We start from the raw sequence: 24,007 nt of genomic DNA on the forward strand, positions 1-24,007 counted from the left end.
CTAGTTGTGTTTGGAGAAGTATTCCTTGCTGTCATCCACGTTGGGCTTGATCGTGTCACTGCGTGGCTTCCAGCCAGTGGGACAGACATCCCCCATGCTCATCTGTTTACTGAAAGGCCTGGACCAGCCGGAGAGCCTCATCCACCAAGCACCCCACAGGCAAATCATTGACGGTGATCCGGCGAAGGACACCCTTGCTATTGATGATAAAGAGGCCCCTGTAGGCAATCCCCTCATCTTTCTTCAGCACACTATAATCATGGGACAAGCTTCTAGCTGTGTCAGCCAGCAGAGGGATATTCAGAGGGCCCAAGCCTCCTCCTTCCGGGGGAGGGGGGTTGTTAATCCAAGCCAGGTGGGTGAACTGCGAGTCTACAGAGACCCCCAGCACCTCTCAGCCCAGCTTGCCAAAGTCCTCGGCATGCTCGCTGAAAGCGAGGATGGTCTCCGTGGGGCACACAAAAGTGAAATCCAAAGGGTAGAAGAGGATCTCTACTTCCCTCTGTAGTCTGAAAGCTCCACCTCCTGGAAAGCGTCATCTGCCACCGCAGTGGCCTGGAAGTCGGGCTTTCCTATAGGGGCGTTTCCAGAGGCCTAAAAGCTGCGTGGGGAAGGGTGGGACGCACAGAGCAGCACACTAGCTGACTCGTGTTCTCAGACACAAGTGCTCGCAGGACAGCGGAGCCTTTTTGGACAAGTGTTCTTACGTACTCAATCACTTACTGTTTAAAGACAAACTTGGGTGGAAGTTTGAAATAATTGCTGAAATAATAATTATAAGTGAAATAATTGCTGGGTGGAAGTCGACCAATGTTTAAAGCTTTCCATGTTTTTACTGCATATCAGATGAACTGACATAAATATGAGAACAATCACGACTTCCTACCTCCAAAGCTTCCACTGATACTACCATAGAGACTGTAGCTAAATAAAGGGTGGCACCTTTAGGGTATCTTGCATTCAGAAGCTGTGGTTAGAGGAGAGGCTGAGGGAGGGGCCGAAGAAGCGGCTCTGGGATGGACAGCTGCCTAGCTCAGAGTACCGTGCCCCTCCCTTGCAACTGCTGGGACCATTCTCTTTCTCTCCACAAATTCCTGAGTAGAGATTACTATATTTCTCCAAATAGCTACCAGAAATTTTCTACAGTGAGCAAAGTAGCCTTTGTTTGATGTCGAGGTTTGAATCCTATGGCACGGGGAAGGAGTTTGATAAATCCTGTGAAGTTACTTACTGCCCTGGAGGGCCTGAGCCGGCCAAATGAAGACAACAGGTGGGGGTGGGGATTAGAGAACAGGGGACACAGAGAAAGACAGCCAGACTGTCACCTAGTTCAGAATTGCCCAGAGTAAAAGTCATCGCTGTCCTCTTATTCTTGCTTTATCAAATGACTCTGCTCACAGGACCTCCACTCAAACTAGCACATTGGTGTCACGATGATATGGGTTAAGAGTGCTTTACTGGTACTTTAGTCTTTTATATGTATTTGTATGATACAAGGTGAGGCAAAAGTAGCTTTATGGTTGTGAGTACACAAAATAGTTTATTTTTGTACTATTATGTATTAATTACTGTATTATTTCCCATATGAACAGCTGTAAACCTACTTTTGCCCCACCCTGTATACATTTTTATATATCTATATCTATATCTATATCTATCTATATTACATGGAAAACTACTATTAATTCCATACAACCAATTTATTAGCAAACAAATAACTGAATATCCAAATAAATGCCAGGATCCACATAAAGGGCTTACAACAGTACTTAGTACATAGTAAGCACTGACTAAATACTAGACATTTTTATGCCTTGCTGCCCTCATGGTTATAATTACGAGTCTCGCCGGGAAGGGCATGTGCACAGGGAAGTCATTAACTGAGACCACTGTGCAACGCATCAACTACTCTGGTAGACTGAAATTCTTTGGCATTGGACACTGGGGCAGCCACGCAGGAAGTGGCCTTGTCAGGGCTTGCACCACTGGAGAGGACGTCACACTCTTTGCCTCTAGGGACTGGCCAGGCTGCTTTAAATCAGGCTCCGCTTCTCACCTGTGGTGTGGATGTGGGGAACTTACTTCATTTTTCTAAGCCTCAGTTTCCTCACACGCAAATAGAGATAATAATAGTGTTGTGAGAATCAACCGAAGCATAAAGCAGCTAGCATGACACCTGGCCCTTAGCAAAGACTCAGAAAATATTGGTAATTATTATGCATTCTGCCTAGCTGAACTTTTTGTTATTTTGTGCCCAATTCAAATGATTTATCTTTTCTGCAATTTAACAACAACAACAAAAATAACAAGAACAACAACAAAAACAAGTCCTAGAAACTAGAGCCAGCTCCTAATGAGGCAAAATTTAAAGACAGTCACCTTTAAAGATATTTCAGTGAAACTCTGTAGCTGTAGGTACACAGACAAGTCCCCCACCATCTGTCTTCGTAGCTGTCACTTATTTTACCCCCTTTTACAACTGTTTCATCAAACCCAATGCCCACGAAAAGTAACAGCTGACAAGACCATTATTGTCCCCATGGTACTCGACAGCACTTTTCTACCTGCTGCAAGCTGAAGAGCTCTCAGAATTCTCCCTTTGTTTTGTTCCATTTTTGGTATTTATAAATATGAAAAGAGACACAGTGATGATTTGGGGCAGAGTCAAATTTCTAATGATGTGAAGATTTGAGTGTGTAGGTGAATGAGATACAGTGAGTGGGATGCCTGGCACAGAGGGCTGGCTGGGAATGTATCCCTGGCTTGGTTGCCTGACCCTGAGACACTCCTCTCTCCACACTAAGCTCTCAGCAAACTGACTGCTTGAGCCCCATCCCAAGCTCTAGGAGCTCAGCAAGTAGGGACTTACAGAGCCCATGCGGCTCTGCAACAAGTCAGCCACCTCCCAGGTCTGCTCTGACGTCAGGCCCCAGCTCGTGCAACGTAACTGAGTCCTAGGACTATTCTTCTAACCTTAGATCTCTCCTGACACTACAGGTCTTCTTTCAAGAATCAAGATTTAGTTCTACCTTAGGATCTTACTCCTGACTGCCAGCTCTGTGTCTGAGGCCTTGTTAATTCTTGTCAAAATTTTACAAGCAAACTGAGGTGTGCAACAAAACTGTGTCATGATACTCTTCCTAATTTACAGAACTTCCACATCTCGTTGACCTGGTGGTCTCCAGTTCTCCAAAAGAAGGGGTGTGTGTATGTGTGTGTGTGTGTGTGTGTGTGTGTGTGTGTGTGTGTGTGTGTGTGTGAAAATCTGGTTTCCAATCCTTACAACTTATTCATATTCTAACTAAGACTGCAGGCCAGGTTGGGCCTGTGAATTGCTAGCCTGCAAGGGCTTCATAATAACCTCTCTGTGCCTCAGTTTCTCATCTGTGAAAGGAAGAAACTTTTTTAGAGAAAACCTAGCACCCTTTCCAGCTCCAACATTCTTGTGATTCATTGAAGAGAGAACCCTGGACAGGAATGGGTCATGAACGATTTCCTATGTTTTTAGTAAGAATCAGGAAGTTGTATAACAGGGGAGAAAAAGAAGGAAGTGGGCTTGGGAAACCAGCTGATTCCATCATACTCCTCACCCTTGATTAGCTCCAGCCTCTCTGTGGCTATTCTAAAGTGAGTTTCTCTCACTTCCCTCCCCCTACTCAGGGTTTCTTTGGGATACTGGTTCTATACCACCACACTGGATCATGATCTCTCCTGTCTACTCTCCTTGCATCTCCTGAACATCTGAGTAAGATAGGCAAAAAGTTGTTCTAACTTTAGAGCAGTCATGGATACTCTAAAAGTCATTCTCTATGGCTTGTTAGTCAATTTACTTGCTTTTTTGTGAAAAATTCATGGGTTGTTCCAGTTGGCTATGTTTGATTTTGTAGACAGAGAACGCACCATTCTCTCACCAGCCTCAAGTGGGGTTTATGGAGAGAAAGGATATAAAGAATACAAATCCATTGTAACTACTAGGGAAGCAACTAGACATGGTTCTGAGTTCATTCATTTTTGGGGGGCTCTGTACTGTAGAATGAAGGTACTGAGCTTTGTGGTCTCTGTTGTTAAACAAACACCTGAACACTCCTTGGAGTAAAAGAATGATCGAATGAAAACTCTTTCTGCCTTTTCTTCAATTGTGGAAGCCAGGTGATAGATGTCAGGTATAAGTGAGACACACGCTTCCCTTCCAATTAGTCATTTAAAAGGAAATGTCTCCAAGAATCTGTTCCACATCCTTGCATCAAGAGATCGAGACAAGGTTGGGGAAAAAATATCTTTAGACAGAGGGTATAGGGTGGGTGTAGCAGATATGGCTAATGCCCTTTCACATCCCCTTGACCAACTGGCCCACCCCCTTCCCACCCATAACACCCAGTTGCCCCTTTCTTTGTAGAATTGCTTCCCCCAGATAGTACCTATGGGCTACACACGCCCACCCTGAGCACCCCAGAAACCTTTGTGCAGCTAGCAGGTTATAAACTGAACTCCTTGCTTCAAGATGGGACTATCTTTGTGATGCACTTTGAGCCACAGGGTTTTCCCCCTGGGATAAGATTGAAGCTAATCTCTAGCCAGAGTCTCGTTCTTGCTTAGCTTCACCCTCTCCCCCAGCTTTATGCTGTTTTCCTCACTCTTCTTCTAATGGGAATATATCCTCAATAAATTACTTGAACAAGAATCTCCATTTTAGGCTTTGCCTCTAGGGAGACTGACCTAAGACACTAGAGGTGTACCTCCTAGACAGTGGAGGTGGATCTTGAAATGGGGCTTCAAGGCAAACCCTTGGAGAGCATTGCAGTGCCCCCTGCAATCAATGGACAAAGAAGACAGGTTCCTCACTCAGGCCCGAGGATGCTTAAGTGGCTTATGAATGGTATCTGACTCTCACCTTGGAAACCTAAAGGCAACTGCCTCCATGTGAAGCCTGAAAGGTGCTGCTGCATAGAGATGGCCTGACCCCAGATTGAGGAATGCATGAGTACAGAATGGACCACTGTGGGCCCAGGAGAAGAGCAGTGTGGGGTCTTCACAGTCTATAGGAATACTGCAGTGTCCTGGGGTGGCACGCCAACCTCAGGCGAGCTCTTTTAATGGTGGATCTTGGAGTGAAGATCAGTTCTCCCAGGTCAAGGGAGTTGCAAGAGCAAGGAACTGAGCAAGAAACCTCTGATGAACCCACATTTTCCCCTAAGAGAAAAAAAATTACCTGCAACTACCTGCTGACCCCATCCAAGGATTCCAGCTTTAACCATTGCCCAGTTCAACCAAGTGACAAACATGGTTTTCCCTTCTTTTTTCTCTCTCTCCCTACTTCAGGCCCAGTGAGAGAGAGATCACAGGTCGCTCAGGGGAGCTGGGGGAAAGGGGAGAATGGAAGGACCCCAGACTCCCTCCCCACTGCAGGCTCATGAAGCAGCCCAGAGCTGGAGGAGGGCAGTGACTCCACCTCGACTTTGAGTTTGGATTTTTGATTACTATGTGAGAACAAATGTACTCAGTTTCCAAAAGGAGACTGTTTTTACAACTAAAAGTGACTAACACCCGAGAGTGATATCAGATTTTATCCACGCGTAAGAGAAATGTATCTCCACTAAGTTGAACTTAAAGTGATGGTGGGAGATAGAAGGAATGTGTGGCCCACATTCCCTGTGTCCTGTCATGTCACATATGGTCCCATAAGTGGGGGGCGGCAGTGCTGCCCACCACTTCCCGAAGAGAAGCCCTGCGCTGATTCAGTAGCGGCACCTTCAGTCCCGGCTCCAAGGACAAAAATGTCTGTTGGATAAGGATCTTGAAACATCAAGTTCTGAAACTTTTGACTGGCCAGGTGCCAGGGGACTCAGAGCTGTGTAATGTAACTAAATGAGTAACAGCATCCTTCCATGTGCCCTGAAGGAATCTGCCATCTTTACGTGTGGCAACTTTCTTCTGTGGCTTTGGTTGGAAATATGTGCATTAAGTCATTGAACTATTGCACCCTATCAGGTACTAAAGGTGGAAATATAATGACACACAGACCTAACTTGCAACAATACAATTTGCAATGTCTTCCTCTTTCGTTTCAGAGGAAGAGTGATCCTGACAGAGGCGATGATTAAAATGAGGCTCAATCGGGGATGGCTTAAATAGAGTGGATCACAATTTTAATGCCACATCGGTTCACCTGAGATGCTTTAGAAAATACTGTGTTCCACCTTGGAGAGATTCCAATTTACTGGGCTGGGCTGCTGCCTGGGCATTGGGATATTTTTGAAATTCCTCAGATACTTTGAATCTGCAGTCAAGATCTTGAACTATGTTAGATTATCCCAACAAAACTAAGTGCCAAGGACTCAAGATGATAAATGTATCAAATTTTATTTTCTCATTACTGGTTTTAGTGGAAATTCTACCAATATCAAACATTTTAATATATGCAACAGCCTTTTGCATTTTTCGTAATTCTAAGATATCCAATTAATAAAAACTAGTATATGTTATCTACTTGAGAACAATTTTTAAAAATTATCATTAGATTACCACTTTTCTACAAAACCTCTTTTTGCCAAGTTACCCTGATTAGTCTTAAAAATAAATTTCTTATAATAAAACATTGAGTATATTAATAAGACACACCTGCTAATAAGTAATAAGTAATCTCTTAATTTTTCTTAGGGACTACAATATTCCTGATTCAACAGCAAAGACTGTCTTTGAAAAATCAAACAATAAGGTTCATAACGCCAAAACGCATTCCTCATTCTGAGGAATTCAGATCAATTCCTCAGGCAGCTTGTTTCTGGGTTTCCATTATGGAAAGAAAAGATGAAAAAATTTCAACAGAATTTTATACAGTTTTACAGGATGTTTTTGTAAATTAAAACCACAATGAGATGTTACCTCACACCTGTTAGAATGAGATGTTACCTCACACCTGTTAGAATGGCCGTCATTAATAAACCAACAAACAAGCGCTGGCGAGGATGTGGGGAAAAGCTAACCCTAGTGCATTGTTGGTGGGATGCAGACTGGTGCAACCGCTGTGGAAAGCAGTATGGAGATGCCTCCAAAAAATAAAAATAGATCTGGCTTTTGACACAGGGATCCCACTTCTGATAATGCATCCAAAGGAACCCAAAACACTAATTCGAAAGAGCATAAGCACACCTGTGTTCACTGCAGCATTATTTGCAATCACCAAGATATGAAAGCAGCCCAAGTGCCCATCAGAAGATGAGTGGATAAAACAACTATGGGACATTTACTCAATGGAATACTACTCATCTCTAAAAAAAGAAGTAATTTTTAGCCTTTGCGACAGCAGGGATGGACCTGGAGAACATTGTGCTAAGTGAAATAAACCAGTCAGAGAAAGACAAATACCATGTGATTTCACTCATATGTGGAATCTAATAAACAAACTGAACTAACAAGCAAAATGAGGACAGACTCTTAGATGGAGAGCAGGATGAGAGCTATTGATGGAGGGGAGTTAGGGGGTGGAGGGATTGAGCAAAAAGGAAAAAGGACTCATGGTCATGGACAGCAGTGTGGGGATTACTGGAGAAAGGGGATATAAGGGGGTTAAGTAATCATGGAAAAAATATAATTAAAAAATTTGTGTAAGAGCTAAAGGTAAAAATTATTCAGTAGTAATTTCTGGGTCCATCATTAGTCATCTAACTTATTTTACACTCTGGAGGCAAATGTACAGTGTGAAAAAGTATTAGCTACTTAACTCAGGTAATTTAAATAAATTGTTTTATGCACACATGCACACACACACGGCAGCCATGTGTAGGAGGGATTTTTGCCTATATCAGAGAAATTTAGAAGTGCGGATGAATAGAAAACGAACATGGGTATTTTTTCTTTCTATATCAGTACATACATTGTTGACAACCTTTTAAAAAAGTTATCCACATCAAATTTTCTTCCCTTCTTTAAAAACGAGTAGTCCTTTCCCTTTATTTTTGTTCCTCAGCCTTTCCTTCTATTAATCAAACTGTAGTTTCAATTATAATAGGCCTGCCCACCCACTTAGTTCACTCATTTGTCCCTCAATCTACCATTTATGACATGACAATTAATTCTATTATAGTGAACTGTCACACACCAGGTAGTGGCTTTGAAAAGAAAGGGCATGCTGATTTCCTCATCGATAGATTGAGTAGCTTGCCTCAAAACCCAACTTTCTTTTATCAAAGTTTAATCATCAACAGAGTAACTTCTTAACGGGTAATAAAACCCCAAAATTGTGCCTCTGGGGAGTCCCTCTTTACACCCTCCCACCTCCTCCTCCCATCCCACCCCCAGCCTTTCAGCAGGTGTCTGGGGACCTTCTATGAACCAGAGTGACAGATTTAACTACATTCAGAGATTAGAGAATCTGAGTCAGAACTGTTTGTCTGCTTTCAACAGTACATAATTTTTTATTCCTCCCTCTCTTCTAATTTTGCCTTCTCTTTTTTACTCTCACTGTTTTGCTCTTCTATATATATTCTTCTTTTCTCCTTTCCTCTTCCATTCTTCTCCTGTACCTGCCTATGCCCGTGGCCAGGGACCCCTAGGCATTGTTGATTGTCACCAGTACCCCACAGAATGAATGGCTCTGAGAGCCAGTAAAATGGACAGTTCTCTCTTAGCCCAGAACAATGGAGGGTTGTGACAATTAAAGAGGTAAATCCTGAAAGTCACATGGGTGCCAGGTGAGAGGTATATTCTAGGGAAATTGATCATAAAGGGATACAGTGGATAGTCTCTGGAGTGGTTTGTAAGTCAGTTTCAGAAATGAATGTCCCAAAAGGTTTGGAACATTGGTGATGAAAGATGGAGCATCTCAAGGCGACATCTTTGAAATCGACAACTCTGATTCAGATGAGTGTCAGGACAAAAATAATATATGGAAGTTTCCTGTCATTCCCTTCTCCCCGTGTACCAAAGAGAATTCTGATTTGATCAGTAAGGCTTTCTGTCCCTCCTGCCAGATGGGACTGGACCTTTCTGACAAAGGACAGGGAGATAAGCAGGGAAAGGAAAAGAGGAACCGGAGTCCAGGAAGTTTTCCTGGGAGTTCACTAACCCAAAGACGATAATATCGGGAGACGGAACCTTTGGAAGCTGCCTAAATCATGAAGGAACCCTCATGAATGGGAGTTGTGTCCAATACAGAGACCACGGAGCTCCCTCGCCCCTTCCACCATGTGAAGACTTAGTGAGAAGGTGCCAGCTGTGAACTAGGAGGAGGGACTTCACCAGAAGTGCTGGAGCTTTAACCTTGGACTTCCCAGCTTCCAGAGCTGTGAGAAATAAATTTCCAATGTTTATAAACCACCCAGTCTGTGGGTCCTCAAAACCACCTTGCCTCAGCCCTTCAACACTGTTTCATTCACTCACTAGGACACGCAGGACTGTCTATTCAAGGCTAAGATCTGTTGTGATAAAGAGATAACGAAGCAAAATCAGCGAAGAGAAAAGGAGCCCGGGCAAAATCTGGAGGAAGTCAGGTACAAACTTCCAAGAGTCCTAAATCACGTAGGAGGCACTTAACTCCTCCAAAAACTTGTGATACGTGAGAAATGGTGTATACCAGGAAAGCGCAGTAGAGACTCAGTGCCCAGGGTTTTTACAGGGGGCTGGTCTTGTTGGCACTCCCTTCCAAACATATACCAAAATTCCAAACTCTCAAAAGGAAAACAGGTGTTCAGCATAAACCACATTGTTTTATAGACCGTTTAGGACTAGTGAGCCTCACTTATCTTTAGGGAATGGTGGGAAACCTCCAAAAACTTGTTCCCAGACACCAGCCAAGGGCCACCTTACAATCAGACCTTTCTTATGATGGCTATGTCAAGCTTGCTAAAACTCCTTTCTGCACAGTAGGTCTGTTTTTATCCCTGCCATATACATATGCTGGGAAAGGAGGCTCAGGGAAGTCAACAAGTAGCTAGCTACTTAGCAAGCAGTGGAATTGGGATATAAACCCAGGCCTCTGACTCCCCAAGCCTCTGCATTAGCCTGTGAATTACAATGTACTGAAATTTTACTTAAAAAGTTTGAAGGAGACTTTTGTTCTAGCAGAATAGATGGCTACTGAAGGAGTTCAGGACATGCCATTCCAATATGTGCTGCTTGGCGTATCAATTATCTTGAGTTAAAGTTACTTGCAAAATAGCAGGTACCAGAAGGGCACTCTGACCTCGCTTTTTTCCCTAAAAGCCAGAGAGAAAATTTCCATGGGAAAGTCGACCTCCTTGCATGAAGAAAAGGAAACATTGTATCACCTAAGCCAGGGTACTGAGGCTGAGAGAAATCTGCACAAATGGTCCTTGTTAAAATAATTCTTAGGTGGGGAGAAGGGTTTTCAGGAACTACTATAAAGGACACATGGACAAAACCAAGGGGGAGGGTGGAAACAAGGGAGGGAGGTGGGTTTGGAGGGGGTGGGGGAAAATGCAGACAACTGTAATTGAACAACAATAAAACGATTAAAAAATAACTCTTAGCTTCCTTTAGCCTCTCCTCTCATATTTAGTTAGTTAATTATTTATTTGCAAATTAATGCAACATGATGAAGACCCTTCTAGCTTTAGGAAGTATGACATGCTGATGGTCTTTATTAGTGAGATAGGCCACAAGTAGATTTGATCAACACACTCTCTTATCTTTTAGTTATCTTTATGTGAAAGAGAACAGGATTGGCTGGAGGCCACTGAGGTTGATACATTAAAAGCACATATTTCTGATTTTATGATTTATTGGGAAATTTTTTCTTTTAACAATTTTGAAAATGGAGTTATTTTGCATAAAAATAACTCTACTTATGTATGTTAACATGGGTTTATCACTGCTAAAGTGATTTAAAACAGAAATCTTTTAAAGTTCTCAGTTTTAATTTCTAATACGGTTACTTTTCCCTGTATGTACAATGCATATAATATACACCCAGTATATAAACACTTACACCTAATTACTTATTTGGGTCTTCCTTCTTCTTGTGAGGGCTCCTATGTACGTGTAAATAAAATGTGGATGTTTTCTCCTATCGAATCTGCCTTATATCATTCCTGGCCAGAAACCATAAGAGGGCAGAGAAAAATTTTTACCTCCCCCGCAGTACGTTCGGAGAAGGGCTACATATAAGTATATTTTAAGAATCATTGTTATAACTTCTTTTTAACTTCGGCTTGGGCAGCTTAGGAAATGCAAGTCACATTTAAGGAACACAGGAAGCTTTGTTAGCTATAAAGGAAAAAATAAAGAAACCAGCATGCCATCAGTGAGAATCCTTAGAAAACATTTAAAATTTACACGAGATCATGGACCCTTGATCTGTCCCAGATCCTGGAGGAAATAGACAAGGTTCTCACAGAAAAACAGAGCCGATTCTAGGTATTTCGAGCAGGAAGACATTGACTCAGGGAATTCCTAGTTGGCACCTGAGGCTGCTCTCTCATCCCCCAGGCCCACTGGCCCCTTTGGCAGCACGCCCTTGAGTAGGGTCATCTCCTATTCCTGGGAGAACAGTCCCGAGTTCCCTGATTCTATCCCTACTGCTTGGTTTTACTGCCAATCAAGGGCGATCCCTAGGAGAAAACTGTCACTTCTCCTCAGACACTCCTCCAAAGACTGTCAACTTGACTGTGTGTTTCCCTCCCTCCCTTCCTACCCCCAACTGTAAATTCTGGTCAGAATGATACATATTTTGAGGGAGGAACAAAGGAAGAATCCCAACAAAACTACGAGCAGTGTTCCTTTCCCCCCATGTTTCATCTGCTAAACGTTAGTCTGGAATCTGGGAAAGAGATTTATAAAGCAAAGGACCAGCTGAGACACACCGAGTGCAGCAACACCTCCTAGTTTTCAAGTCGCAGGTTAAAAAAAACAACCCTCTCTGACAAAAGAGATTCTTGTGGACTTGAGAGGATCCACTGAATTCATTTCCTGCTGATGACAGCTCCCTAGGATGCCGATGCTGCTGCCCTTGGTAGTCAAGAGTCAACAGTGCAGGAACCAGTTTTTCTGGCCCTGAGCTTCTCCTCCTCTTCGTGCTGTCTGTCTTCTGTTCACTTTGCTGCTGTTAGTGTTACCGAACAAGAGGAGGTCCGAGGGAGGGGCAATACAATATTTGGCCCACCTAGGGATGCCCAAAACTGCTATACAACAGGGGCCCCTCCCAAAAACAAAATACTAAAATCTACTGGGCCCTTCTGTCCGCCGCTAATTGGAAACACATCTCTTAATGCCAGAGATTTGTGAAAAGGAAACAAAATGTTTATTTAATGCTATTCAGGCCTAATGCCACCACTAAAATATCAAAGTCCTTTAGGGTATACACCTACACCCACACAGCACTTCCTTCTCCCACTGTCCCAACTCCGGGTACCGTAAATCAGGAAAAGAGCACACGTCTGTGTTGCAGGCCGCTGGCACCGTCAGCTGTGTCACTGTGCAGGATCTCGAGTTAATCCAAAGTACTGTGGTACCCTCTCATGGTCCACTGGCAAGAGTCCTTTGTACCCAGTTCCAGTCAAAGTCTCTCCTGCTTTTCAGGCCCCGTGGCCAAAGGGGGCACCCCAAAGCCGCGTGGGCCTCTTCTACCAAAGCTGCAGGAGTCCGCACTCCACCAAAAGCATGTGGCTTTCTTCTTCACCTGGCTGCAGGGATCTCCATTCTGGCAAAGCTGCGTGGTTTTTCCCTTTCAACTGGGAAAGAGGGGGTCTGCACCCTGCCAAAACCACGTGGCTCCCTCTTTCACCTCACCAAGAGGGGGTCCTCACTCTGCTGAAACCGCGTGGCTCTCTCTCCATCTGGCCAAGCGGGGACCCTTCATGTCTCGGAGCCAGTCTTTTCCAAGCTTTCACCTAGGCGCTCTCACTCAGGAGCGCAGCCCCTAGTTACATTCTGAGTCTCTGCTAGTTCCTTCTGAGTCCCCCTAGTTCCAGCTTGAGTCCCTGCTACTCCCTTCTCCTTCAGGAGTCCAGACTTTAGTTACATCCTCCTGAGTCCCAGTCCACTCACTCAGGAGGGCAGCCTCTCAGTTCCCGTCTTGAGTCCCTGCCACAACCTTCTCCCTTCTTGAGTCCCCGCCACAACCTTCTCTCCGGCCCTGCTATTTAACATATCTATGAACCCAGTTAAAGGTTATAGATATGTTAAATAACCATTCCTCCAGAGGTTAGCTCCAAAACTGTTGCTATGCAAAATAGCTCTCAATGGCCCAGGCTCTATTCATCCCTTCCCCCGGGGGGGGGGGGGGGGGCGGTGAGGACATCTTAATATGTCTCTCCAATATTTCTATACACTTTGAATTCTGGGCACCATTCCAAATCTTTTTTTTTTTGGGGGGGGCCCCTGGCTGCACCCTGTATCATTAGGACCACTGTAGCTTCAATCCCCCACATTTCCTACACGTCGGCCATAAAGTTAAGTGGCACAAAATTGAATAAGGAAAGAAAAATTTTTAAAAATTATAGGATTAAAGTTCAGGGTTGTTTGTGAATTGAATATATTTCTTAAAATGCAGAAATTATATGTGAAAATTAATTAAATATTTACATAATCACTATCTACTCAGGCCACATGCAAGAATGGGTAAGATGGTGATGGTAGGGAGGAAGGGGATGAGTGGAGGTGGAAAAGGTGTAAGGGGGATAAATGGTAATGGGTACAAATACAATAAAAAATAAACGATTTTAAAAAAGAGTGGGCGAGTGATGTTTATAGCAATCTCCAAGCCCATGAGACTGCTGCCTTTTCTCTCCAGAGTGGCTAATATTTGTTTTGTTGGTGCAGTGATTCAGCTTGTGTCCCCTTGAATGGAATGCTCACTCTTAACCCCCAGTACCTATGAATGTGACTTTATCCAGAAAAAGGCTCTTTGCAGATGTAATTGTTAGGAACCTCCAGAGGAGACCTTGGATTTAGGGGCCACCCTAAAAGCCAGAGAGAGGAGTTAGGGCGGCCCCTAAATCCAATGACTTCTCCGCAGGAGAGTCAGAAATGGAGGAGACATGGGGAGAACACAGTGTGAAGATGGAGGCAGAGACTGAAATCATAGCCACAAGCCAAGGGATGCGGAGCATCGCTGGCAGCCTCCAGAAGCTGGGAGAGGGGTATGGAATCAATTCTCATGCAGAACACCCTGATTTTAGACTTCTGGCCTCCAAACCCATGAGAGAACAAACTTCTGTTGTACAAGCCACCCGGTTTGCAATCATTTGTTAGAGTAGCCCTAACAAACTAATATCCTTGGTAATTCTTGGTATTCCTCATTGTTAGAGCTTACTCTTTGAACCCATTGCTGCTCCTACAGTTTCATTATAACAGGCATGGGCTTTTTTTTTTTTTTTTTGTAAAGGGCAAAATGCTAAGTATTTTAGGCTTTATGTGCCATACAGTCTCTGTCACAGCTACAAAGCCCTGCCATTGCAGTGCAAAAGTAGCTGTAAACGATATGTAAATGAGCGGACATGGCGGTGTTCCAATAATACTTCCTTAACAAAAGCAGGTGGTGGGCCACCTTGCTGACTCCCCGCAGTCCGATGCTCTCCCCTGAGTTCCTGGCGCCCCATCTCTTGTCAGTCCTCACAGAGTCCTCTCTGTATGATTTCTCCCTGAAGCATTAGGTCTTCCGTGAAAAAGGATTTCATGTGGCTTGTTTTGATCCTCCAAATTCTCTGATACAGATTTGTTCTGAGTTCCCACTGTCACCCCTGGTTATGTTAAAATAATCATCTGACCCAATTTATTTCCCACTTCTCAGTTAAAAAAAATTGTTATGAAATTTTGTTTTCCTTTTCTTCTTGCACGATGGAGCCATGTCCATAGTGAATTTCCAGAACTAATGATGGAGGCATCTGAGATTGTCATTTGTGTTGACTCGTCAGCTGCTGGCGACTGCTTCCGAGTGTGTGGGTGGCCTCAACCACTGGGGACAAGCGGCCTTTCAGCCTTACAGCTTGCTGAGTGAAGGAAATAAGAGCAGAAAGAAGAGGCTGCTTATTGTACATAACTTTTATTTTAAGATCAAGCACAATGGGGGGGAGGAAGAAAGGAAGAGAAAGTGACAGATTCTTCTGAAACAATAAATGATTACTTGGAGGCAGGAAACATAAGCTTGAGGAGAAGGAGGCAAGTAAACAAAATATAATTTGTGCTAGTAAATCAGAATCAGTTACTCAGCTGGCATAGGACAGAGAACTTTATAGCACAAACATTAAAGTGAGAAGAGAAGCTTTATATGGATTCAGAAATATTTGCGATTAATAATAGAAAGGAACCTGAAACCGTCATCAAAGATCTAAGATAAATAGGCTTTGATTTGACCGTTCATATTTTCTTCTATTGTTTAGCTTTGCCCCTAGTTAGTTTCCAATGGCTGCTGTAACAAATTACCACAAACTTGGTGATTTAAAACAACAGGAATTTCTTCTCCCGCAGTTCTGGAGGCCAGACGTCTGAAACAGATGGCCCTGGGCTGAAATCAAGGTGTCAGCAGGGCTGTGCACCCTTAGGAGGCTCTAGGAGAGAATCCGGTCCTCGCCACGTTCAGCTCTGGTGGCAGCTGGTGTTCCTTGACTTGTGGCCACACCTTTGCAACCTCTGTCCCCTCTTCTGTCAAATCCCCCTCTGCTTCCTTCTTAGAAGGATCTCCTGACGGCTTTTGAGGCCCTTCCTGATAATTCAGGACTACTGGCCTCCCATGTCAAAATCCTTAACTTCATTCCATTTGCAAAGATCCTTTTTTGGTCATACTAAGGTACCAGTTTCCAGGGATTAGGATGTGGATATCTTTAGGGACAGCTTTTCAGCATAGTATAGCCCCCAAACTTCATACTCAACCACAAAGAAAACCAGTGCAGCTCACGGACTCAGCTTTCTCAGAAGGCAATTTAGCCCCTTGAGCAGGGTGAGGAGGTGGGGTGCAGGGTGGCTTAGTGTCTCAAAGATTTCTTTCAATTTCTCAAATATTTCTTTTGATCACATGCAGCATTTCAGCATCTCCTCATTCACTGGCTCCCCAGAATTCACACGGCTGGCCTTTTCTTTAATCAGGGGATTATGAACAAGAACTAATGGGGAGAGATTATGAACAAGAACTAAAAAATATGAAGGGTGGGTCATATTGTAAATAGTCAGAAACCCAAGAAAATTTTCTACAATGAACATTTTTCTGAGAAAAAAAACATCTAAATATGGACATAGGAGAGCCCGGACTCTAGGGATGCGACCCATTGTACTGATGCATACCCACCCACTTCCTCTCAATCTAAACATACTTACAAAATCATACAAAACCAGGAAGCATTTTAAATGGCGCCTGGGACATTTCCACATGAATATCCTGCCACATGGACCTCAAATGCATTACCACCAAGATAGGACACAATGTCTCCCGGCACCAGCGTGTTCCTCCGTATTCATTGTTGCAGCTTGAGAGCAGCCATGCTAACCTGGGACGAGTTAGCTTAGGGACTCAAACCCCAGGGACTGCATGCAGACTGCTAGGTGGATGTGCACTGGTGCTTTTATCGGGAGAGAATTCCATAACCCTCATTAGATTCTCCATGGAATCTTTGACCTCAAAAGGGAAATGAAAGTCCGGCTCGGCATGGCACTCAGGCAGGTCTGTATAAATATTTGCTGCACACCTGTGCACTGTCAGTAGAGAATACCCACTGCTTTGTTCTACGTGCATCTGTGTGTTGTGATAAATTGGCTGGATAGCTAGTGGGGGATTCTCATTTAGTGAGTCACTATAAAACAAATTCTGCTGATGCTCCCTTTTCCAAAATAGGACTACTTGTCCAGGATCAAACATAAAAGTAAGGTTTTGATCTCTCTGAAGAAAAGAATTTCACTCTTAAGAGCAAAGAAGCAAGGGACCATACCGAGTACTCCTTCCACATCCAAGGATTATCTTGATATACAAACTTACAGCTAAGTGACCTTCATATTCATGGAATGCTTGCCTCTGCCTTCTCCAACTTTGCTGAGACTTTTGTTCTTTAGGTCTCAGCTTAAATATATTCCTTTTCCCAAAGGAAGATTTCCTCAGTCAACATCCTTGGGAAAAGAACAAAGACTCAAATTGTGAAATGTGGGGTTTGCTGCTTACTGAATATTTAGTCAAGAAAGGGAACTGAACATCAGCTGGAGATTGGAGGCTGTTATTTTGGTCTTAACTCTTAGAATAACCCAAGGTTTACCTGCAACCCCATCCCTTCCTGAAATCTCTCCAGTAGCCACAAGGAAGGCAGGGCTTGTGCTAGGCAGCAAACACACTTCACTAGGCTATGACATTGGGAAAGATTTAATGGACATCTGGAAAACAAGAAGAGTTACAGTGCTCCTTCAGAAAACCAAGGAAGACCAAGGAGATTATGTCATGGAAAACAATCATGATGAATGTTCAAGGGAATAAAACATCAAGGATTTTTCATTGAATTTGTAATTTTTGGAAAATATAACAAAATTCTATTGATTTTAGAAGAGCTTATTTTCCCTAGAGAAAATATTCTTATATCAACACATAGTTTCTGTTTGTGGCATTATCACAATTACAATGAAATAATACATTTGTACAATTTTATGATTAATGACATTTTTTTGGTAATTTTCCCTAAACCCTGCAAGGACAGAGGAAGTCTGTCTTGTTTGTGCTTAGCAGTGCCATGCAAATAGTAGATAACAAAACATATCTGATAGGCAAATGGATTGATCGATTAATTAATTAATATAGAATTATGGTTGTTTCTCTCTTCCATGAAGAACCATCCTCCGACCATAGCAATTAATCGTCAGATTGGATATGAGTCTTGAAACGAGTTTGTTCCCATGCCTCTCCCTGACGCAGCGTTTCTCAACCACGGTCGGTACAGCTGGCATTTGGGGCGGGGCCATTCTTTGTGGTGGGGGGTGCCCTGCGCACGGTGAGATGTTGAGCAGCACCCCCCCCCCCCCCCCGCCTCCACCTACTGGATGCCAGCAGCACCACACTCCCCACGTTGTGACAACCAGCGTTTCCAGATGCTGCCAAATATTCCCCGTTCAGCAAAATTTTCCCATCCTCCTGTTGTGAACCACTGCGTGAAGGAAGAAGAGAATCACAAGACACATTTCTGAACCTGGGACAGGAGTCCCTGGCAAAATGAAGAGAAAGAAAAGGGAGCCATGGCTGAATGCCCAAAAAACAAAGCATTTTTAAATCTACTATAATAAATCTGTAGTCTGAAAAAAGTTCTTTTTTTAATAATTTGGAGTTTTTATTATCTTAGTTTTTTTTACTAAAACGCTTTTTGAAAAATTCCAACTTTATCTCTGTTAAACTAAGATGAATTTTATTTATTTACTATTTTGTAACTCAGCAGGACAGTTACCTGAGGCTGAGACAGATGGAAGTGTAAAACGGTCACAGAACTGGGTCAGCTGAGATGTGGCTTCCCACACAGCCGCCCGCTCTCCCTGCAGTGTAGGCCAGAGCTTCTGACAGGTCCCGTCCAACAAGGCTGAAAGGCTGGAGCTGCTGAAAGTCAAGAGCCTCAGAGGGTAGGGTACCAGAAGTTGCTTAGTAATCTATCTGATCTGTGGTTTCCCAGCCCTAGATTTTTCTAAATAAAGCATAAGAGAAAGAGAGAGTTTTAAAGGAATAATGGTTGCTAATAACATGGGAAAATATTTTTTCTATAAAGACTGTGGCTGTTTCTGCATCCTGAAGGAACCGCAGAATTCATCCCTGTAGGAAGCCTGTTGTATGCGTTGAAGAACGCATGAGGAATAAACTTGCACACTCGAGGCAAACTCAATCTCAAATGTTCCATGTAACTTCATTTTCCAAAACGGACCCAACGGTCATAAGCTTGCCTCCCACCCCGTAGCAGTGGGGCTTACATCCAGTTTGAGGGGTGGGGAGAGCACAATAACTTTTCTAATTAATGGTGCGTTTGACTGAAAATATTCTGTCAAGAAAATATTCTCAGTGCCATGTTGAAGACAGAGAGGGAAAGAAGAAATCAGGCTCTCATGGGGACATAAATGTTTTATTTTAGTTTAGTTTTTTCTTTTTGAAAAATAAAGTTTACTTTTTAGAGCAGTTTAGATTTGCAGCAAAACTGAATGAAAGGTACAAAGATTTCCCTCATAGTCCCAACTCACATTATGGGCACAGCCTCCCCCACCACTACTAGCATCCTACACCAGAGTGGTGCATTTATTACAGTCAGCAAACCTGCACTGACACATCATTATCACCCAAAGTCCATAGTTTACATTACAGTCCATTTTTGGCACTGTGTATTCCAAAGGGTTTAATAAGTGTATAGCGACATGCATCCACTGTTATAGTGTCGTACAGAATCGCTTCAGGATTTTTTAAAATTCTTTTTTATTTTTGACACATTTTAGTCTAGAAATCTACCTGCTAACTATAGCTGCTCCCCATCCCACCCTGAATTCACAGCAACAGGGTGTCTCTTCCTTGCCCCACCAACTGACATCTTGCGGCAAGTTCCACAGCTTGAACCCCAGCAGCTTTCATCGGTCCCCTGAGGGCCTTTGAGAGCTAGATTCTTTACATCTACAAGACCCTAAGGAATCTGGAGGTCTACGTCAGGAGTCTGCACATCTTCCTGTCCTGTGAAACCCTTGTCTATCTCACTGCAAAGCCTTGTTCTGGGGAACAAGATATCCCATCCCCCACCTGGCATGAGGAAAGGACAGAAGCCCCTTTGCTATTTTATCTCCTCCTACTTATCTGATGATGTCCCTCCTCCAGGACTTCAGCCTGCAGACAGCCACCTTTCTCTACCTGTTCTACAACATCTGTCACCCTTCTTCCCATAATCCCTCTGGGCCAGGAGGTGGCTTTCTACACCATCACCTCACAATTCCCATACCCCTTGTAGCAGGGACCTTTTTTTACCTTAAGTTCTCTCTCCCTGGACTAATACTTTTATTTTGCCCTCTGGACTCTGCTCTTGATATGTTAATAATGGCTCAAAGAATTTAGAAATTATTTCCTCTCTTGACAAAGACCAGCTTTTAAGACTATTATTTAGTTTCAGACAGCTCTGGAAGTCCAAAGCTGGATATTGATTTCCTTTCTTCGCATTCCTCATGCTGCAATCCTAATCCTCCCAAAGGCAAGCAGAGAGCTCTGGCAGAGCTTTTATTTTTACAAAAGCAACTTTAATATTTCTCCTGCTCACTTTAATTCTGTGTTGAGATGCGGATATCTCTTAACAATGAATGGCTTTTGGAAATAGCAAGAGTGCCCACATGCAACTTTTTGCAGCGTTAAGCTCTCTGCAAATCAGACTGGCCTGACACTGAGCAGGAATATGCACCAGCAGACAAACACAACAGGCCATTTATTATGACAGACTCAAAAGCCAGGGAGTCAGGATAGATAACCAAGAATGATAGGGGATGAAAGAGTTGGAAAATTTTAGTAGGTAATGCACATGTTAAAGCTGTTGTTTTAGGAACTGCAGGTACAGCCCACCACTCCCGGGAGAGATGTGGACCTCCCAGGACACAGTTGGAGACACCCCAGCCATTGTGTTCCAGGGAGAGACAGACACTACCCCTCCCCCTACCACCCTGCAGGAGGACAGCTAACCGCCTGGGGCAAAAATGCTGCAGCTTTCAAATCTGATTTTCCTTGAATTCCAAAACTCCTCACCCACCTTGCTTTCTTTTATGAAAATGCTGGCTTGGAAGGAAATGTAAGATGGTCCCTTAGAGTCAGGGTGTGAACCTGCCATCTTCTCAGATCGCTGGCCATCTGAATAAAGTGCCCATAAAAATTCGATCCCTGTCTCTGCTTTTTGGGTTCTATATGTGACAGGCAGCACAAATGCCGGTCTTTTCTAATTTCAAGAACAATTTTTATCACACCTCAGAATGGGCATATACTTTCATTAGACAGAAGGCAAATCAAAATTTTCTATTAATGGAAGGTTTTAACTATTTCCCTTCTACACATTTTTTTCTGGTTATAAGTGTCAAACATATTCAGATTATTTCATTCATCACTATATACATCACTTAGCACTTGGCCCTCACAGAGTGGGTGTATATCATGTATACACAATACATCATGTATAGAAATTCATGATAGATAAAAGTACAAGTTATTAATTAATACAAACAAGCACAAAATCAATTTCTGTATTTCCGTTGCACCCGTTAATAGGCTTTTTTGTATGTGAAAGACGAGGTCCAGAGCCAGCATTGTGGAGTGGGGAGGTTGAGATAAGATTCCGCACGGTAAAGGCAAAGTGCTTCTCTGTGAGGCAAGGGGATTTTTCTAATGTAAAATGACTTCCTGTCTCAGCTGGTTATATCTAAATAGTGGGGCTTGTGTAAGACAGGAAGCAAGAAAACAGAAACCTGGGATATAGGACAAGCCTCAGCAATTTGTCAGGAGAGCTGGTCTGAGGGAGAAGGATGGCTACCCGCAAGGCACTCCTTTTAGAAGTGGAAGCTGGACACTGTAGGAACACAGATGTCAGAGACCTGATTTTCCTTTGTTCGCTCCCGATTGTCCCCATTTTGATAGCACTACCTTGAAGAATGAAGCTGCAGCTCTGGGTGGGCTGGGGGAAGAAGTGAGACAGAAAGAAATGGCGCTTTGTTAATAAAATGACCAAAAGCAGCCGGGAAAAATCTGGAAGTATGAGTTTGGAGTGAGAGCTGATAAGTTACGATGCAGATAGGTATCTTCTCTACTACCACCCAAGTCTGGGTTTTTCCAAGTCCATTTGAAGGGAATTGCATTTTTCTTTTTAAGACAGGGGAAGGGAAGGAGAAAGGGAGAGAAACATCAATGTGTGGTTGCCTCTACTTGGGACCTGGCCCACATGACTGGAAGTCGAACTGATGACCCTTTGGTTCTCAGGCCGGCATTCAATCTACTGAGCCGCACCAGCCAGGGCAGATTGCATTTCTGATATTAAACATGAGTGTGGTAGGGTTTTAATGGCCACCGATTCTTTGTCACTCCCCACATCAACAAGTGGTGTTTGTTTCCCACAATCTTGAATTTGGCCTGACCCTGGGATTCTTTAAGGAAGAGAACCTGGTGGCAGAGACACTGGGCCAACCCTGGACTTAAGTCTTGAGAAGACTGGCAGCTTATGTTTCTCAGAACCCTGTGTTGCCGTGTAGCTATTATAAGGGAGGAAAAAAATTTTTCCCTTCTATCCTCCTAGATTCTTCTTACCCTAGTGGGCAGCACTTTGACTGACAAAGACCAATTAACAAGAAAAAAACCAAACAAGTTTATTAACATGTATTTCCTATATAAACATGGGAGCACTTAGTGATGAGTAAATCAAAGAGGTGTTTAGAACTTAGGTTTATATAGCATCTTAGCAAGGGATCACTATATATTTAGAAAGTGGTAGGACAAAGGAAAAGGACTTCTAGTTCCTATGACAAGGTAAAAATATGAGAAATTAATAGTAAATAGGGCCGGTTTTGGCAAGTTTTGTTATGTGCATTCCTCTGGTGCAGTCTATGGGCTAAGTGTCTAAAGTTGTCCTCGGTGATGAACCTCTGTGCTTCTTTGTGTGAGGCTCGGGGGCTACCTTTCATGTCCTGCTTTTAGGTGAACTGGAACAGGCGAGAGAACTTTCTTTTACCCGCTTCATTTTAATTGCATTCAGCTCAAAACAATCTTTATGTCAGAGTGGCATATTTGGGGGTGGCTTCTGCCACCCTTCACTATGCTCTAGAAAGATCACATAGAGAAGCCACGGGGAGAGTGGAGATGGAATGTGAGAGGCCCTGAGATAACACGGAGAAGGAGACGCAGCCAAGCCCTGCCTTCCAGCCATCCTTGCCAAAGTGCCAGACATGTGAGTCATCGGATATTGGAGCCCTGGCCACTATCTGATTGTACCTGCATAAGAGACTTCAACAGAGACCAAGAAAATAGCTTCTTCTCTGAGCCTAGTCAGCTCACAGAAGCATGCAATGATGATGTGTGGGACAGTGCTGGACATGGCTCCTCCAACCCCCGAATGGAAGGCTGGTGGGAGGGCCCTGGACAGAAGGAATATCTATTGCTTTGGAAATGGATTGTAATTCCCTTCTTACCTGCTTTTGGGAGTGGCTTCTTGTACTGTGACTACTTCTTGACCTTTTCTCTCTGCACTTACACACTGCGGGAATGCAGTTTAGAGTCACCTGCAAGACTCGCATCCCCTTTGTCTGGGACTCGGAGAGGTGTGGTCCTGCTTCACCAATCTGCGACCACGGGTGCTCGCTGTAATAAGAGTAATAAAGACTGTGTCTGCTCTATCCAGTCTTCCTGTGGTTTTTCTGACTTACCTGGACCAGGCAGTGAAGATCCTTAGGCTCAATCTCTTGCACTACAATTGGCATAGTTGTGAGCAGTTTTCAGATACCCCCAAAACTCCCCAAGTTGAGTTAACTGTGGACAACGTTATGCCAAGTGCAGGGATGCCAGGAGGAATCCCAAGCTGGCCAGCAACTTCTATGTCCTGTGAGGTGGCAAAAGTTGGCGATAAACGGGGACCACAGCGGCTTTGGGGGGTTGGCCCTGAAACTCCCCATGGCCTCCTACAAGTCGTGCATGTGGGAGAGCGGGGTGCCCTACGGAAAAAGAGGCATCGCCATGTTGCTCCTGCTGTGGGCTGGCGGGCTGGCTGATGCTGGCAGCGCCCCAGGGGCAACTGAGAGACGATAGAGGCAGAGGTGCGTGCTGTGTGCTTAGAAGAACTGAAACTAGAAACGGACAAGCGTCTCCTAATAGCGGACAGTAAGGACGCCCTAGGGAGACAATTAGAACATACCAGTGAGCAATTGCTCCAGTGGTTCCCAACCTTTTTGGTACCAGGGACCGGTTTCGCGGAAGACACAGGCGCAGATCGGGGAGGGTGGTGGCTGTGGCAGAGGCAGGGGGAGGGGAGGGGTTGGATGGGGCGGCAGCCCTGGGAGAAGGGGAGGGGAACAGCGACAGGAGGTGGAGCTCAGGTGCGGCTCATTCGGTCCGCTG

General features: G+C 43.9%; 1 pseudogene; it reads right to left on the reverse strand.

Moving 5' to 3' along the window:
- On the reverse strand, positions 1–23,373 carry LOC119048903 (peroxiredoxin-2-like; annotated as a pseudogene).
- Positions 23,374–24,007: the final 634 nt, after the last annotated feature.

Source organism: Artibeus jamaicensis, unplaced genomic scaffold, assembly GCF_021234435.1.
Source record: "Artibeus jamaicensis isolate MK-2021 breed Jamaican fruit bat unplaced genomic scaffold, CSHL_Jam_final contig_233, whole genome shotgun sequence".
Taxonomy (NCBI): Eukaryota; Metazoa; Chordata; class Mammalia; order Chiroptera; family Phyllostomidae; genus Artibeus; species Artibeus jamaicensis.